Here is a 20,597-nt window from a genome sequence, read left to right on the forward strand (position 1 = left end):
CGTAGTTCTAGCTGGAATAAATTCTAGGATGTCAGGTCTTAATAGATATGCCCTGAGGCGGAAACATATTATTTAATCGGTCAAATGAGTGAAGTATCATTATTTTCGTCTGCTGTTTTTTTTTTTTTTTGCCGTAAGCCGTGTATAAAAATGAAATTGTTTTTTTGTACGGCTATTTTTTTTGGTACGCATATCTAGATAATCATGTTTTTTGTACGGCTATTTTTTGGTATGCATATCTAGATACGTGCTGTACCCCCCAAGTGTTCGTTATTTTTCCGTTATGTGCGGATAAAATGACGAACACTTTCTGGAAAAAGCAGAGAGTTTCAACGCCCAGGCTGGGGCGTCAAAGATTTCGGCGCCCAGCACTGGGCGCTGAAAATGACTTCTGGGCGGTCGTTTTTCGACGCTTTGCTTCAAATGTTCTTGCACTTATTTCTTTTCTCTTTATTTTATGCTTTTGCTTTTTCACTCGTATTAAAATCAATTTTGAGGCTATTTCGAAGGCTTTTTTGACTGTTAGCGTGAGACGCATTTTTGTCCGGATTAATTTTTTCTATTCGTGACTCGAAACAGTTTTGAGAATGGGGTTAGTGTGCGGAGGATATGAAGATCTTTGTGTAGGCTTTTGAGTGGGCTGAGGTGCGTGTTAATGCCGGGGGCGGTGTTTATTTTTATGAGTTTTTTTCTTGAGCAACATTTGCATGGTTTCTTTTGCTTAATTTCTTTGGGTTGCATGGGTTAGACCCTTATGTTTTGGTAATATGATAATGTGGTTCATTTTGGGGTTTGATGAATTTCGATGTCACGATTCAAGACCGAGTGGGCCTTGTTTATTGGGCCTAGAGTGGGCCGCCTCTTTTCAAGTACGTTTGGTGCTCGTTTAGTGTTAGAAATAAAGTTTTTAGGAGGAATTTTACGCCTTTATTAATTCGGAAAGTAAGGAAAACACACTGAAATAAAATTAACCCATATTCTAAGGGGTCTTAGGACCATCTAAAGTCTTTATTTTTTTTCTACCAATCTAAAGAACTACTAGGCGCTTTTTACTATGGTGCTCTATATGGCTCAAGCCTTGGGTTTAGTCTCGTAAAACTTTGGTCCTTCACTGGTACTCATCTTGAATTCTATTCCTTTTGCGTTGACCCACTGATATGTCTTCACCCATCCGTTCTCGATCTCTTCTAGTGTTGATGCAGGAGAGATTAACCGGGTTGGATCGAAACCTTCATCTTGTAAAGCTAGGATAGTCATTACAGTCTCGTCCTCCATAGGCCTCGATTCGTTGAACAATGTCCATAGAGCCTGGTTGTCCAATATTTCAGCTGTTTTGGTCTTGGTGAGGTGGGGTGCCTCATCCAAAGTATGACAGTCATGGAAAATTCCAGATCTGGGCCAAGTTTCAGTAAAGAGGTCCTGGCCCGATACTTGAGACAGGTAAACGTCTTCAGCATCATCATCCCACACACTGCACACTTCTCTCTCTATTTGATCCATAGGGACCATGGTGAGTGGTGCACCTTGGGGCGTAATATACGTCGTAGGGTCAAAGTTCATATTTTCTGGTTGGTCAAGAGAGATGTGACAAGAACCGAGTGGGCTCTTGTTGTTGTTGGGTTTGCCAACGTTGGGGAGAGGTGTTATTTCATCCTCTATCATATCCTGGATTGTGTTTTTTAGATTCCAGCAGTTTTCAGTATCATGCCCATTCCCTTGATAGAACTCGCAGCGAGCGCCCTCGACCCAGCACTTATTTTTGACTGGAGGGTCGGGTGTGGGGCCTATGGGCCTTAGTTTTCCCTGATTGGTTAGTCTTTGGAAAGCTTGTACTAGAGTCGACCCGAGTGGGGCAAACTTTCGACCTCGGGTCCACCTTCCCGGGCTCCTTCGGGTTGGGGTTTCTTCCATAGCATGGACCTCTTGGGCTTGGGATGTGTTGCCCCTGTTGTAGGCGTTGCTTTTGTATGCGGGTTTACTTTGTATTGTTTGTAATCCCCCGTAAATTTATAAGTTTTATTAATATATTTTAACGTATATTATTTATATTTAAATAGAATTTTATGAATTTTAAGTAATAAATTTATAAATTTTATTAATATATTTTAACGTATATTATTTATATTTAAATAGAATTTATGAATTTTAAGTAATAAATATATAATTAACGTATATTTATTTTATTTTAAGTACGTTCTAAATATTTAACGATTTTTGAACTTTATTATATAGTTAATGTATATTTAATTTTATTTAAATATAATCTAAATATTCTAACGATTTATGAAATCAAAATAAATTTCAGAATTTTACTTTGAAAAGAATTCGAATTTGAAAAACGATCTAAATCGGTTTTGATCCAAACACTCAAACTCAAATCCTAATCTCAGCCCAAATTGGAAAAAGCCCAAATACAAACACCCACAATCCTTCCCCTCTTCTAATTCACGTGAAAACCAACCACACCCAAAACCCTTCCATCCTCCTTTAATTTCACGTAAGAAGAAAAAGAAAAAAAAAGAGAAAACAAGAACTCTCAAGGCTGCTCCTCCTTGCTGCCGCTGCCCACACCACCGGACCACCGCCTACACGTCACCGACATCTCTCACCGTTGCCGCCGGTAACTTCTCCCCTTTCCTCCTCCTTCGTCCCTTCTCTTTATTTTTCGTTCTTCTCTTTTTCACTCGTTGCTTTGTGTTGTTCGAACCAGAACCGACAACCACCTTGTGCGACCCAGCCGCGACCACCAAGCCAGCGCCGTCGGTCATCCTCCGTCGCGCCGCAAGCTGCCACCAACACTCCTCCTGTTCTTTCTTCCCTTCGTTCATTTCCTCCTTCCCACACGCGTCGCCAGCCTCCGCGACCGCCGCACAACCACCGTGCGTCCGCCTGACGCCGTCCGGCGTACTCCTCCACCTGGTCCCACTGCCGCGCCGCCCTGCTGCCGGCTTGCACTCTCTCTTTCTCCTTTTGGTTATTTCTTAAACCCTAAGTTATTTAAATGTTTTAATTAATTAAATTCATTTGAATTTATGTTTCTTGAATTAAATTTATGATTTTTATGATTAAGTTATGAAATTTCAGATTATATGTTGTTGAAATTAATTTAATTATTTTCAGATTTATTAACTACGTTTAAGTTAGGGTTTTAATGAAGTTTTATTAATTTAATTCATGTTTATTGAATGAAAATTATAAGTTATTATGATTAAATTATATTTTCAGATTGTATACTATGTTTAAATAATAAATTTAATTTTCAGATTATGTAATTGAATTGAAATAAGGAATTTAATTATTAAAGCATGTATTTTTAAGGTTTTAATATTCTAAAATCATAATAGAATGATTATACGTTATTAAAGCTATTATTTTTATGATTTTAAGAACGTTGATTATGTTTTGTGGACGTTTGAAATTATTTTATATTGCTGGAAATTTTAAAAGTATGTTTTATTGGAGTTTAGAACGATTTGGGATAATTAGTTTAATAGTTATTATGCTTGGAGGATATTTAGTTAAATTTCGATATTTGGGATGGTTCAAAATATGTTTAGGGTCTATTTAGAGTAATTTAGTATTGCTGTAAATTGTTGGATATTGATTGGGAATTTTATTGGTTGTTTTTAGGCGGAGAATTCTTTGTAGGCGACTTTTGAATTCGTTAAAGTGGCCTATCAGTTTGTTTACACAAGGTACGTACATACCTGTGTGCTTGGATGTGTGTTGTATTGAGAATATGATGAATATATTTATGAACTTGTTTATGTTGGAGTTTCATGTTCAATGTCGTTGAATTAATGCGTTGAGCATAGAACTTTATTTATAAGAATTGAATCATGTTAGCATGGAATATTGATGCAAGCATGTTGGTTTTGGGGAACTTTATAGTATTTAATATTGGTTTAGATCTTTATTGATCGTTGTTCCTCTTTAGATTTTCACTACTTTATAAGGGCCGAGGATCTTGTTTGGTAGTTGAACCTTATACCTAATTAAATATGGATAAAGAAAGGATTAAAATAGTTGGAATTGGCTCTTGGTTGAACGTTGTGATCACTTGTTTAATTCAAAGATAAAAGAAGTTGTGTTTACTTGTTGAATATAATATTTATGTTTGATGAGTCATAACAAAGTATTAAAAGTTAAGTCATGTAAAGTGAAAATGAGTAGCAATAGCTTTAGACTGTGCACGTCCAAAGTGACGGACAATCAGGAGTTGGGGTCATGGGTAGCCTATGGCTTTTTCTGGGGCCGTATTGATCACCTGTTCTATTTTTATTTAAAAGTCCCTCGATATCGCAGGTCATTGGGGTTTACGGAGTCGCGCCCGTACCTCGTCTTCCTTAGTGAAGAAGAAGAAGTTTATAGTAGCAACTCGGTCCATTGACTATTTCAATTAAAATAATATTATTGTTATAAAAGTCTGGTCCAGTCTAGCCTAGTCTAGTCAAGTGTGGTCGTCAAACTAACATGTTTTGTCTGCCCTTACTCGTGTTTTATTAGAATCGTGTTAGGGTTGTTCGTTTATTAGTATCATGTTAGGATTGTTTTTGTTTTAGTATGTAGTACTCAGCTTTGCTGATTACGTGCTTTGTTTGTGTGTTGATCATGGCTATGCCTTATTGATCCTGTGATGACCCATTTTGGTGAGCAGTCTCTAAGGATCAATAAGCGTTGTCATCTACAGGTTTGAAGATGATGCATCATGGGGATCGGGAGTAGAGAGCTTGTATTTAGTTTCGTTTTGCTAAGTAACTTGGTTTGTTAATTTAGACTTTAAACTTATCGTACTATTTATATTCCCTTATTTTCGTTGGTTGGTTTTTGGGATTAAACCTGTAATCGATTATTTATAAACCTAAAGTTAGTTTTATGTTTTCCGCTGCAAAATTCTGAATAAGCCGTTACGTTTTCACACGGGCGATAATGCCTTGATAATTCTCTACGTTTTATATAAAAAGGTTATTTTAGAAAAGAGAGAATTGTCGGGGTGTTACATTGTTTGTGTGGAGTCATCCTGGATCTTTATCCCTACATCAAAAGCCCTCTTGAAGGTATCAAGGCCCAAGTATCTAAGATGTGGTTTGTAAATTGGGTCCAGGTTGTCAATGAATTTTTGGACTAATTCGGTTTCAGGAGGCCAAATGACCAGTAATGCAAAATGTTTGGCTTGCACAGCCGCTAAGGATTCGTTTTCCATTTTCAGTTGGTTCATGAGTAGGGTCATTTGGGCCATTTGGTTCTGTAGCTCTTCTATAGACATGTTTGAGGGTCGAATCGAGGTTGGGGAAGCGGAGATCCTTGAAATGAGGGATTGTAAGGTTATGATTCATATGACAGTTCATAAATCATGCGGAAAAACCATAAAGCCAGGAAACATATTATTTACACATAATCATTTAGCATAGTTTAGATGCATACTCTTTGTTGCGTGCCTTCCCTAGCTGCGCCCGAACCGAACAAGAACAAGTCTTTAGGACTCCAAGTGTCGTCCCTCCGTAGATAGTCCACAGCACGTCCGGATCCGCCTTAAGATTGACCAACTAGAATCGCCCTTAAGGTTCTAATATTTTCGGTTAGGTAGACAAGAATATTGGCTGATTTTTCTGCTTAAAAATCTTAGTTTTGAATACTTAAAACTTGTGTATAAATTATGACCCCTAGGCCTTTATTTATAGAGTTATGGAAAAGGAATCGTAATCCTAGTAGGATACGAATTAATTGAAATTAGAATCCTACATGAATTCTATTTAATTAATTTATCCAATTAGGAATAGAAATTTAATCATACACTAACACTTGTAGATTTAGGAATCACGCATGAGCACAAACTCACACACACACGGCAGCCACAAGGGCTGCCCATGCGCGTGCGAGCAGCAGCCCACGCAGCGCGGCCCACGCATCCGTGGCCTTGGCGCGCGCTGGGCCTGCCTTGCGGTAGGCCTGGGCGCTGCCTTGGCTGGGCTTGTGGCGCGCGTGCTTGCTGGGCGATGGCCCGGCTTCGTGCTGGGCCTTCGTCCGGCAGGCCTCGTCCGATGCTAATTCGTACGATACGCTTCCGATTAAATTTCCAGTTCCGGAATTTATTTCCGATACGAACAATATTTAATATTTCCGATTCCGGAATTAATTTCCGTTTCGAACAAATATTTAATATTTCCGTTTCCGGAATTATTTTCCGATTCCGGTAATATTTCCGATTCTGACAATATTTCCGTTTCCGGCAATATTTCCGATTCTGGTAATATTTCCATTTCCAATAATATTTTCCGATACGTACCATGTTTCCATTTCCGGCAACATCTACGACTTGGATAATATTCATATTTCCGATACGATCCATATTTCCGTTTCCGGCAATATCATCGTTTCCGGAGTATTCATTTCTTGCCTGTGACGATCTTAGCTCCCACTGAAACCAAGATCCGTCGGTTCCGAATATTCATAGATGGAGTATTTAATGCCATTAAATACTTGATCCGTTTACGTACTATTTGTGTGACCCTACGGGTTCAGTCAAGAGTAAGCTGTGGATTAATATCATTAATTCCACTTGAACTGAAGCGGCCTCTAGCTAGGCATTCAGCTCACTTGATCTCACTGAATTATTAACTTGTTAATTAATACTGAACCGCATTTATTAGACTTAACATAGAATGCATACTTGGACCAAGGGCATTATTTCCTTCAGTCTCCCACTTGTCCTTAGGGACAAGTGTGCATTTCCTAATTCCTTTGCCGCTCGATGCTTGCTCTTGAACATAAGGTAAGAGTTGTCATCCTTATTATGTCCAGAGGTGTTCCTCGGTTTCAGAGTTCAACTGATCAAATAAACAGATAATCATAGCCTATGATTCATCCGAGCACGGCCATGCATTTCACAGTTTCTAGCTCTCCGAGTGGCCTTGTACAACTTTTAAGCATCTCATCCCGATTTATGGGAGGACAATCCCAATCTTGCGATCTTGAGATTAGACTTCGTTTGATAGGTGATTACCTGAGCGTTGCCTTTATAGCCTCCTTTTACGGTGCGACGGTTGGTCAACGTCAAAGCAACCAGTTCTCAAACAAGTAATCTCAAATCACTCAGGTATTGAGGATTTAGTGTCTAATAATTTAATGAAATTTACTCATGACAGATTTTCATCTCTTACAGTAAAGTTTCATAGGTCTTGTCCGATACTAGTCTTCCCAAAGTAAGTATCTATGCAAATGATTATGACATTGCCATGTCCACATAGTTCAAGAAACAGAACTACTAGTCATCTTGCATTCTAATCGTCTAACGTTTTCTATGCGTCCAATTTTATAGAAAACTCCGATTAGGGACCATTTTCAATCTTTGACATTCAAGTTCACTTGATAGACATTTCTTAGTCACAGGACTGGTCCTGACAGTCTATCTTGAATATATCGTCAAATTGAAGGGACTCATCATTTAATACTAAACCAAGATTAAATGGAATATGAAAATACATTTCATATATGATAAATGTTCAACCCCAATGTTTTACAAGCATGGGCCTCAAACCCATCTTCTAAAACAGTTCATGGAATTCAAAGCTATGCTTGATTTCCAGTGCTACAATGTGAGTGTTGCTTCTCACTTGTTGCATAGGTTTAGTTATCATGCTTTGCCAATCTTAATATCCTTTTCATCGAATGTTCTTCGAGATATGATGATAAGATCTTTTCGAGTTTGTTTATTATGTGATCTAGTCTTTCTTACTTCGATGGTGGTTTTACTCATTTTGCAATGAAGAACCATCAAGTTAGCAGACGTTTTTCTTGCTTCAAGAGTGGTTCTACGCATTTTTCAATGAAGAATCATCAAGCCAGCAGATAGGTGATCTACCCAAGTTCAGTGAAGAACTTTGAACAACCCTGTTTTATTGCTTCTTAGGCAATAATTACTTTTACTTCAACTTTATAGGTTGCTAGTGATGCTTTGTTTGGAATTACTTATCCAAGCAGTTCACAGATATGTGGAATACTCTCAACTATATCTTAGAACATAGAAATCATTATTTTAATTTCCCACGCAACAACTCATGGTCTCCAACCCATGTTGCCATTTCAAAACACGATGCTCTATAGCTCGTCCTTGTCAATGGTTAACTCCAAAGGGGTCTTGCTTGATCCTTTGCCAGTGTTTCTGCGTGTAGCATCAATATTTAGCATATCTTTATTTCCTTGAATCAAGAACTATTCCTATGTACCTTTTCAAGTACCATAAGTATTCTTGATCTCAATCTAGTTGATCTTCACTTAGATCAATAGAGATTGGTATATGTTCGTCATGGCTAAAGTCATACGATACGTTTTTGGCGATCCTCATATTATATCATACATGATAAATTCTTTTGCAGAATAATTCCCAATTGAATTCTATTCATGTAACTTTAGCTTATTCAATTTCAGCAGATACTGAATCCAGCTAAATTCTTTGACATATAATATAGGTTAAGAATCTCATTTAGACTCTTTGATGTTTAACTTAGTAAATGCTTATACATAGTTCAAACATCCTTTACTTAGATTTATTCACATGGGTCGAATATCTCCAATGGAGACTTTCGTGTTTGATTTAGTAAATGCCATTACTTAATCCAAAACAATATCATAAGATTTTGTAAATAGATCTTAATACCCAGTATGCACTAAGTTTCGCCTTGGTCCATCATTGATGAATTATTTCAAACCTAAGTTATTAGCATTTGAATGTTATTTCACAATAGAGAGATATGTGTGTGATACACATAGGACCAATTAAGTTTTATGTACTCCCACTAAACTTCTTATATATCTATAAGAATCATGTACATTTTATGAAACTAAAATACTTATTAGCTTCACTAAAATACATTTCTAATTCCCAATTGCTTGCTTAAATCTGTACTTAGATTTCATAAGCTAGCTTTCTTTTTCAAGCATTTATTTGGATCCACAAATCCTATGACATACCATGTACATAGTTTATTCCAACATTTGATTGAGGAATACGTTTTGTCATCCAATTGCCATATGTACCAATATGCAATCATTGCTTGAATTATAGACTTAAGCATTACGATTTTGCATGAGGTTTCAACACAATCCATGCCATGAATTTGCTTGTAACCTTTAGCAACTAATCTAGCTTTGTGTGTGAACACAATTCCATGTTTGATGGTTTTTATCCTTAAAACAAACTTGCAACCAATAGGTGTGAAACTATTCTTGCAAATCAACAAAATTTCAATTTTGTCATCAAAACATTGAGTATGTTTTATGGCCTCTAACCATTTAAAACATTTGAGTCTATATATGGCCTCTAACCATTTTAGGGAATCTAGGTTTCGTCATAGCTTTCTTACAAGTCATAAACTCATTAATCTACATGATAATAGTTTGACTGCAAGTTGTAGGTTTCTTCACTATCGAATAGAAGAATCTCATAGTTTCATTGACCAGAACTCTATGTTTCCTTACTATCTAATAGAAGAATCTCATAGTTCCAGTGACTTGAACTCTATGCCTACTTGGGTATAGAACATCAAACAATAGAATATCAACAGGCACTTTGAGAGTCCTTTGAATATTCTATTCTCCTTGAAGCACTTGTAAAGTCTTCTAAGAGATGTCTATTCTTTAAAAGCTACTTCTAAAGTCCTTTCAGAATAAGTTCGGATTTTCTGAAGCACTTCGAAAAGCCTCCGGAATGTCCGTTTATGTTTGTTGTTCGCCTCGAAAACTTTCGAGGTCTATTTTCTCCCACTTGTCATTTTGGAAACGAATCTCCAAAAGGACATTATTTCGAGCAAACAAACATTATGTTCTCAAAAATTCGTGGTAGAAACAATACCCTTGTGTCTCATTTGAATAAATCACAATGAAACATATATCTAGACTTGGGCCTTAGTTTGTTGAATAACAAACACTAAGCTCCCACTGAGTTTAGCAACTCTTTAGATATATATAATTGAAAAGATATCCTGAAATTATTTTTCAATAGCTTTGACGAATTTGGTTTAGTTTGGTGGTAGTTGAGCATTTTGTTTTAGAAATTATAGGAAAAGTCTTTATGATTCATCATTGATCGAATCAAGTACTAATTGACTTCGATCATTCCAACGTAGATATGCCATATCTTATGGAGCTAGATTGTGAAATTACAACACACAATCATTGATGATCATATTTGGTCTCAAGTAATCATCAACATGATCTAACCTAGATCTTTATGATTTCTTGCCGAGTGGATTTTATACTTCTGAATCTTTGAACTAGCCAAACAGATTCAACTTATATCACATTTGAGTAAATAAACCTATATTCACTCAAATCCATGTGAAATAATAAAGTCATAAAACCTTTCTTTAGCTTTGAACTCTATCGTCTAGGCGTTCTAACAATAGTTCATATTCTTTGTTACTTTCAACAAGTAAGACTAGCTTGTCTTAAGTTGATCTAGAAATCAACCAACTTTCAAAAGTCCATCAAAATAGAGCTTATGAATGTTAACTTGTTGATATGGTCTAAGCAACAATGCCAAAGATTTAATGGAACTCAAATCAAGGGTTTGATTTGAACCTAGTAAAGTTCTTTAAAGAGTTGTTTGTTTTAATCAAGCATATTGACTCAACCAGTAATTGACCATTTCATTCAAATAAACAAACAAACAAGCATTGTTTTTGTTCTTCTGAATGTGAGTCTTTCTGTGTTTGAAGCAGAAATTTAGGTATGCTGATTATGGAACAAAATAGCCATTAAGTTCCAGCCTTTGAAAGGACTTAAAACAAACTAGATGACCCTACAGCTAATGTAGCATTGCCATGCTTCATTTCCCACTTGTAGGTCATTAGTGTATCCTAGCTTCCATTGTTTGAGTTATTACCGAAGTAAGAACCTCAAGCGGTATATGATACCAAGGAAGTTTGATTGCTAGGTCACTTCTCTTTAAACATAAATTTATAGGTAGAAACGGAATCGTAAATTCCTTTCATTTGTTCCTCGTTTTCCTATTTCTTGTACCCTTTCTTATAGTCTTAAGAATTGAATTCTTTAGTGTTGACTTTTATACTTTGTTAGACATGTCCAATGTCACCAACAAGGTTCTTTACCATTTTAATTTATGTTGAATATTCTGTTTCAACTAGATGATCTTACCAGAAGCTTCTAAAGTTCTCTAAGCATCGATCTATTCGAATGTCTAGGAACTAGACTCATTCGAGAATTAAATGGAAAAAGGATTTTAGGTTGTTAACCATTGGTAAAGCTGAGCGTTTAAACTCAATGCTTTATGATCTCAAAACCACATTGTATTTTGAATTCACAAGCACCAATCGGTTTGCCATTCGACTTTGATACTCGAAAACAACCATAAAAGTCGATATAAGAAACGTACATTTTAAATTGCTCATTTTCTCTCTTTTCCGTGAATCGTTCTTGGATTCACTACCAATCGAGGAAATTTACTGTTACCTTTCTAAAAGGATTTATTGCAGTGCAAGATATTTAATTATAAACAATAATTAAAACATACATTGAAGCATGCAAAGTCTAAACATTTATCATGAATAATAACTTGAAATTAAAGCAACCATGCAATTCAAACAAGTTATTAGCATTTTATTCGATTTTATTGTTCCGGCAGGTGTGAATAAAATGATTCCAAGATCCTAAAATCATTGAAGAACTAAGCACAGTTTGTCGACTTAATCCTAGAACATCTTAGGTAAGCAAAAGCCTTTTGCTAATAGTCTAGAAACTATTCTTGGTTGATAGGTACGTCTAAGAACTTATTAGGTAAACCTATCGAATTTGCCACGACATAAAAGGACTCCTTACTTATATCGTTGAGTTTCACCAAAACTAACATGTACTCACAATTATTTGTGTACCTTGCCCCTTTAGGACCAATAAGTAACACCTCGCTGAGCGAAAACTATTACTAGATTGATGTAAAGGATATCCAAGCAAGTGTATATTTTGGCATGGCACCTTTTAACTCAATTTTTAAGTTTGGAACTTAAGGCTCTTACTATGTTGGTTAGATTTTAAGTGAACTAAAATCCTTAATCATGCAACATAATCAAGCTTTTGATCTCATGCATTTTAAGACATATTTAAAAGCAATAAATAACTTAAAACATGCATAAGATATTTGTGATCTAGTATGGCCCGACTTCATCTTGAAGCTTTGACTTCAAAGTCCGTCTTGAAAATCTCCGTGGGAGGCACCATTTTCTTCAAATAGGATAAGCTATAACTAATTACAACTATTTGATGGTTCGCAGACCATATTTGAATTGAAAAATAACTTTGGTACTTTAGACCAATTACATTCAAATTAATGGTACGCAGACCATATTTTCTATCCTATTTGGGCCATACTAGTCACTTCATAACCTGCAAAACAAAACATATACGATATATACCATTCACCCATTCATTATCATGAATGGCCCACATAGCTGGTTAGTAAAACACATTATGCATCACGTAAACATTTGCAGCAATTAATCAAGGGCACCAATAATCTACCAATTATTCAGTCCTTATTAATTCTAATCAAGTTGTTTTAACCTTAAGGATTTGTAGACCTAATCAAGAGTTTATGACTAAAAAGCGCTCCCACTTAAACCAATAAATTCATATGCTTTACCAATTTTAAACATAAAAATGTATTTCTAGTCCAACCGGAAACATACAAATTTAATTAAAATTTAAAGCTCATATCAATTTATAATTGAATCCAAAAATTTAATTTAATTTCAGTCGTATTTAAATTAATTCATGATTTTAATTTTAGTAAAATAATTAGAATAAATAACATTTATTATAATTATAATATTCAAAATTAAAATCCAAGAAAATAATTCAAATTATTAATTTTAAAATTAATTAAAATTACGTGAACTGAAATTTTCAAATTAAACATTCAAAACGATCTAATCGTAACGCAAACACCCTACGCGTTGCACGCCCATGGACCGTACGCACACAGCCATTGCTGGCCATGTGCGCGCAGCCCATGCGCTCGTCGCATAGCTGCTGCTGCCCTATCGCAAGCCTCCGCACGCACTGATGCTCGCTGCGCGCGCCAGCGCTCATCGCACGCGAGCTATCGCTCGCAGTGCGCGCGCGCGACATCGCTCCCTGGGCGCGCGACATCGCTCGCTGGGCGCGCGAGCCATCGCTCGCTGGGCGCGCGACATCGCTCGCTGGGCGCGCGAGCCATCGCTCGCTGGGCGCGCGACATCGCTCGCTGGGCGCGCGACATCGCGCGCTGTGCGCGCGAGTAATGCTGGGCACAGCGCTCGTGGCACGCGAGCTTGCGCTCGCTGCGCGCGAGGCTGCGCGCTCTTGTGCGAGGCAGCGCGCGCTGTGGCGCAGCTCGCTTGCTGCCCACACGCGACTGCCTTGGCTCGCCCTTCGCCCATGCCCATTCGTTCATTGCTCGTGGCACACGACACAAGGCAGGGCTGCTGCCTTGTGCTCGTGCACTACGCCCTTGCTCATTGCATTCGTGCCGCACGGGCGACGAGCTCCCTTGCTCGTCGTCGCATGCCCGCATTATACAACACCCCTTAAGGGTAACACGAAGCGTCCATTGCTTCGTGCGTGCAAGTTATATGAACGAATCGCATAAAAATTTTAAAATTTATATGACAAATTAATAAATATTATTAATTTCATAATTTTAGGGCGAAAAATCGAAAATTTATTATCCAATTGATTTCCGATTGATATGGATTCAAGTTTAGGTCATAAAAATTTAAAATTTATCGTAAATTTACAATTTTTATGGTGGTTTTTAATCATAGGTTTCTAATTAAATTACAATTAATTATGAAAATCAAATTAATTCTAAATTATTCTAATTTTCAACAAATTAATCATAATTACAAATTAGATTGCATAATTAACAAGACTAGGCATTCAAACTTGTTAAACATATGCAGTAGGTCAATCAAAAATTCAAGATTTATCAACAAGAATCGCAAATATTTAATTTAACATCTTAAATTTACGAAATTTTGCATTCGAAAAACTAAAACCTTCGAAAAGTCATAGTTAGGCTTCGAATTTGAGAATTCTGGGTTCGGCAGAAAAATACTTTTTTTATCAAAATTTTAGAATGCCTTTTACATGCGGAATTGACACAAAAATCACTCGATTTGGATGAGTAACGAAGAAACTGCCGAAAAACTGCGTACGTATAATTAAATAAACGCAATTTGCAATTAATTAACAATTACGAAAATTAATCACCCCTTTTAATTCTTGCAAATTTGTAATATTTAACCATGTTCATGCAATTTAGATTATGAAAATAATAAGGGGCTCTGATACCACTGTTAGGTTATTATTCATATGACAGTTCATAAATCATGCGGAAAAACCATAAAGCCAGGAAACATATTATTTACACATAATCATTTAGCATAGTTTAGATGCATACTCTTTGTTGCGTGCCTTCCCTAGCTGCGCCCGAACCGAACAAGAACAAGTCTTTAGGACTCCAAGTGTCGTCCCTCCGTAGATAGTCCACAGCACGTCCGGATCCGCCTTAAGATTGACCAACTAGAATCGCCCTTAAGGTTCTAATATTTTCGGTTAGGTAGACAAGAATATTGGCTGATTTTTCTGCTTAAAAATCTTAGTTTTGAATACTTAAAACTTGTGTATAAATTATGACCCCTAGGCCTTTATTTATAGAGTTATGGAAAAGGAATCGTAATCCTAGTAGGATACGAATTAATTGAAATTAGAATCCTACATGAATTCTATTTATTTAATTTATCCAATTAGGAATAGAAATTTAATCATACACTAACACTTGTAGATTTAGGAATCACGCATGAGCACAAACTCACACACACACGGCAGCCACAAGGGCTGCCCATGCGCGTGCGAGCAGCAGCCCACGCAGCGCGGCCCACGCATCCGTGGCCTTGGCGCGCGCTGGGCCTGCCTTGCGGTAGGCCTGGGCGCTGCCTTGGCTGGGCTTGTGGCGCGCGTGCTTGCTGGGCGATGGCCCGGCTTCGTGCTGGGCCTTCGTCCGGCAGGCCTCGTCCGATGCTAATTCGTACGATACGCTTCCGATTAAATTTCCAGTTCCGGAATTTATTTCCGATACGAACAATATTTAATATTTCCGATTCCGGAATTAATTTCCGTTTCGAACAAATATTTAATATTTCCGTTTCCGGAATTATTTTCCGATTCCGGTAATATTTCCGATTCTGACAATATTTCCGTTTCCGGCAATATTTCCGATTCTGGTAATATTTCCATTTCCAATAATATTTTCCGATACGTACCATGTTTCCATTTCCGGCAACATCTACGACTTGGATAATATTCATATTTCCGATACGATCCATATTTCCGTTTCCGGCAATATCATCGTTTCCGGAGTATTCATTTCTTGCCTGTGACGATCTTAGCTCCCACTGAAACCAAGATCCGTCGGTTCCGAATATTCATAGATGGAGTATTTAATGCCATTAAATACTTGATCCGTTTACGTACTATTTGTGTGACCCTACGGGTTCAGTCAAGAGTAAGCTGTGGATTAATATCATTAATTCCACTTGAACTGAAGCGGCCTCTAGCTAGGCATTCAGCTCACTTGATCTCACTGAATTATTAACTTGTTAATTAATACTGAACCGCATTTATTAGACTTAACATAGAATGCATACTTGGACCAAGGGCATTATTTCCTTCAGGGATGACGGATGGAACCTGGAGTTATTAAACCTTGCTTCGGTGATGTAGCTTCGAGACGCACTAACCTTTGATTTTCAGATTGGCACCAAGTGGCAAGACCAGCCCTATGCATAAGATAAGCTAAAGTTTAGGCCCCAAAGTTTCAAGCATTACTTAGTCTAGACTTTGACTCTCTCTATTGGTTTTTTCGCTCTCTCTTTCGTTGGTACACTTTTAGTTCTTTCTTTTGGTCATTCTTTGGATTTTCGAAACACTTGCCCATTGTGACACTCATAGTTATTGGCATGTTCGGTTTTCGTGCCGAGCGTTGTCGTCGTAGGAGGCCTAACAACGACTCGAAGAGTTATTTATATATTTTATTTAGTCTCTTTAAGAATCGAGTGCTTTTCATACGCCCTTGCAACAATTTTTTTACGAATGGTTTTTTTTGCTACATATTTTTTGCGCGGGCACCGAGGCTGCTGCGCCTGACCAAAAGTCCAGGCAGCAACTTCAGCGCCCAGCGTAGAGCGTGAGAAATTATGGCGCCCAGCCAGGGGCGTTGAAAATGCGTCCTTGGCTGGTTCTCGTTTTCTGTTTACGTCTATCTTTGTTTATGCGACTTTGATTTAGCGTGCTTGCCTAATAACGTCCTTACGCGTTGTGCAGCGTTTGTGGGATTCGTTACAGGCCATCCCGAGCGTCGCTTATTTTTGTGGCGATCGTTCGGGTTTGCGGAACACATATTTCGGTATAACTCTTTGGCCAATTGGTTTATGAATGTTTGGGCAAATTTTTTTAAGGTCGTTGGTTTTCTAACATTGTTTGTCACACACAATCACATATTTCGTTACACATAACTAACATTACATCATGAGGCAATAATAATATGTCATGTAGTTTATGATAGGCTTCTATGGGTAGTTTTTGCGCCTGGCTTGGTACCGCTTCTATCGCAGATCCAACACATTCCCCGGTCGAGGTAGTGCCTTCAACAGACGAATTTCGCCCAAGAGGCCAATCACGATGTAAGCCAAGGGGGCATGCACCAATGAGAGGGACCTAATGGGCGAGCGATTGGGTTTGGGACGGGTGTACTACTAGCGAAAGTGTCGAGTGGACAACATTCGAAGCGTATGCACCCCCCGGTTGGCGATGGGTATCCTTAGTCCTAACTCCCTGAGGGAGCCAAGATTCGTTATGCGGTTCTGTCCGTTCACATTAATATGCTGATTTTCAGGTCGTCCCAACTTGATGGGGAAATAAACGCGGGGTAGGATCGTTTCACCCTTCGGCTATTTTGATTACCTACGAGCACGAGTATTTCCTTCACTATCCCCAGTGGAGTCGCCACTGTGAGGGGGTCGAAAAAACACGAGGCTAATGCGTGACCTTGTCCCTCGTGGGTGTGACGTTTCTTTTTGTCAAATCAAGTGTAATTGGATTTCCTGTGAGTTTACACCCAATTGACTAGTAATATAGGAGTCGCCATTCAGTTTTTAACGACAATGAGAAAAACTGACAAAACCCGGTTATCGTGACATAAAGGGAGTGCAATTATGTTTGACCACGACGACCGTAGGTTCCCTTGTGATCCCTGGTGTGGGGATCTCTCAACATACACCCGCAAGGTAGAGATTGAGGGTTCGGGGGACTGTAACTACCGAGAGGAGTACTCGCTCTTCGATAACTCCAGAGGCAGGATATCCTTACTAGCTCAGCATAAATAATTGAAGGGACATGCGTTAACTATTAAACTAATCTGAGTTGATTTTAACAATATGCAACATATAGTACTAGATCGATCGCGATTATCTGATTTAGATTGTTTTAAGGGACCTAGCATGATAATCCAATTTCCCAACATATTATCTTTATTAGGCGTGATAGAACAATCAGATTTAATTAGTTTAACAGTTCATAAAAGGGCGAGGAAAGCAATTAAACCATGGAAAAGGGACACATTACGACGCACCCTTGAGAGGTGCGTCACGGTTCTCAGAAAACTAACCACTTTAACTTTGCTATTTCTCCTTTTATTTAACGAATCTCAAGTTATGGGACAGGATACGTTCTGTTCGATTTATGGATCGATTGCGACAGAACGCGTGATCAGTTTTGCAGCGTGAGGCTTAGGCTTAGGGGTTTAGAGTCAATACTCAGAATAATAATTGTGTGTTGTGTTTTTTCACGTCGAACTTAGGGCCCTATTTATAGAAAAGAGTTCGTGGAAATATAGAATTGTAGAACTCTAATCCACGAGGAATTAGGAAAGAACACGTCCCAGGTATTTTCTGCGCCCAGGGCTGGGCGCCGAAGATTTCAGCGCCCAGGGCTGGGCGCCGAAGATTTCGGCCCCAGAGCCAGGCGTTGAAAATAGGATCTGGGCCGTTTCTTTGTCAGATTAGGATTCTTAGAATCCGGAGTGTATGAGACTTTAATCGAGTCTTTTAGTGCGTATAAATTTTATGATGGAATGCATCTGGGCCCGTTACGAACTCTAGGCTCGTTAGGATTTTAATTAATACGTAACTCTTATTTTCGAATCGTATTAGGAATATGATTCTCTCGCAATTTCTATCTCATTTAGGATTTATGTTGGAGTGCAACACCTAATTCTGACAGGTTTCTATCTTTTATGACTCGCCACTTTTAACAACTACCCATTACGGCAGTTACTATTTTTAGCAGGTTTCCATAAATAACAGGTTTCTATAAATAGAAGGTTTCGGGTGAAATGAAAAGGGTGATTGAGATTCGTTATTTTATAGGAGATGCGTTGTCAAGTGGAGATTTATGTTCTCATCATCGAACTTTCCCTTTCGGGAATGGGGACAAAAGTAGGTGTCTACAGGTTCCCTTAATTAACTTTAAAGCAAAGTGACCACGTATAAGTAGCAAATGCAATGTTCTAAAATGCATGATTCAACCCGCCTAGTGCCATGATTAGGATTTCACGAAAACAATCCTTATCTTGTGTTTGAACGTACTTTTCAAGTTTTCCAAAAATAAGCAGTTTGTTCCCGTACCCGAATCTCATCCGTTCGGTTTCAAGATTCAATGCCGTATCCAAAAAAGAGTCATACTACGGTCTTTCCAAACTAGACCCTTAAACATGTTTGGTGGCGACTCCTTCGAATTTCAAAATTTCAAAAGCCGAAGGGGCATCTACGGGAAAATACATAAAGAAAACCCCCCTATAGTAAGACTGACTTATTCTTACTTTAGATCATATATATCTTTGTAAATTTCTTACCATCTCCATGAATTTGATCCAATTTGGTAAAATGTTGCCTATATTACAGAAGTAGCTTCATATGGTAAAGAATTCCTCTTAATTTACCTCTGTTATTGTGGTTTTTTCCACGACAATCGCTTCCTTAATCCCAAGTTATAAATTAGGGTAATTGTTCTTATTGGATTTGTTAAATATTTTTGTAACGGAGTAATGAATTGATTGAGATTTTGATGGAAAAATTATTGGAATTCAGGGTACACTGATTTTTTGGTGCACTTTATTTTCATTTAGTGTATGCATTTGGTAAATGTATAGCCCTTATCTGGGTTGTTTTACACATTAGATTAATTAGGAAGAAAATGGGTTTTGCCATTTTGGTAATATAAATAGTTTATCCAACTAGTTTGGTTGAATGGGTGAAAATTTCCCATTTGATTTTTGGTGTACTTCAGCAAATGGTTGAATTGTTGTTCTTCTTTTGTGATTTTTCTGTTGGTTGAAGTTCTGGTTTCAAAGTATGGAAGTTTGATGTAGTACAATTTGCAAGAGTAAAAATCTGAAGGAAAACATGTACGAGCTGGAAAATGCGTGTTAAGAGTAAAAAAAAATGGAAGTTAAGGGTGTTAAAAAGATCTCCCTACTGTTTATTTAGTGTAAGTGGTTTCAAGATCTTCAAGTTTTATGGAAAGAGGAAAAGTTTCAATTGTGGGGTTGTACATAGAAGGAACCTTGAATTTTTTGAATAACCAAGTTTTGTTGTAGTGTTATAAGTTGCTAAAATTTTTGGTGGCATCACGGTGAGCCGAAGAGGGCACGTGACTCACAGAAGTGAGACTTCCTAAAGCTGCCAGTTCAGTGAATGGGCACTTAAGTGTTTCATTGTCTACTAATTTGGTAAAGTGAGGTATTTTGTTTGGATATATAGAGATTAATTAAGTGATTACAGTAAGTCAAAGTAAGGAGTGATAATTAGTGGTTTTTGAGGGTTTTTCGGGGAAAATAAGAGTGAATCATATTGATCTTCCTTGATCTAATCCTAGCTCCTTATTTTTGTGTTTATGGAGGTTATTGGGTTTTTTAAGCTTTGCAACATGCACATAACTCATGGATGCAACTTTCAGTGGCATCTTGCTACGTACAAGTATTGCATCTCAACACTAAACTATACTCCCTCCGTTCCTAAATACGTGTCCACTTTGACATTTACGCGCGATTTAATAAAACTGAATTGTGTGTAAGAGATAATGATTGAGAATGTTTTTTTTTCAGGAAAGGAAAAAGTAGATAATTGTTTATTGATAAAGTATAAATAAAAGTGGAGGTGGTGATTGAAAAATGGGAAAAGTGTAGAATGTGTAAAAAAAGATAATAATGATGTATAGAAAAGTGGGAAAAGTGTATGGAAAAGTGGGAAAAGTGTATAGAAATGTGGGAAAGGTGTATGTCCAAAAACGGAAAGTGGACACATAAAAGGGAACGCCATAAATGGGAACTGGACACGTATTTAGGAACGGAGGGAGTATTGTTTATATATAGGTAGCTCAGTGTAAGGATTACACTAGCAAAATATTAAAGATTTGGGCTCACAACTTCTAACTGAGGCAGCAGAGCAGTTTAAGGCTCCGGACTTGACCAATGTCATCTCCAAGAATTA

The sequence above is a fragment of the Spinacia oleracea genome, chromosome 2 (assembly GCF_020520425.1).
Source record: "Spinacia oleracea cultivar Varoflay chromosome 2, BTI_SOV_V1, whole genome shotgun sequence".
Taxonomy (NCBI): Eukaryota; Viridiplantae; Streptophyta; class Magnoliopsida; order Caryophyllales; family Amaranthaceae; genus Spinacia; species Spinacia oleracea.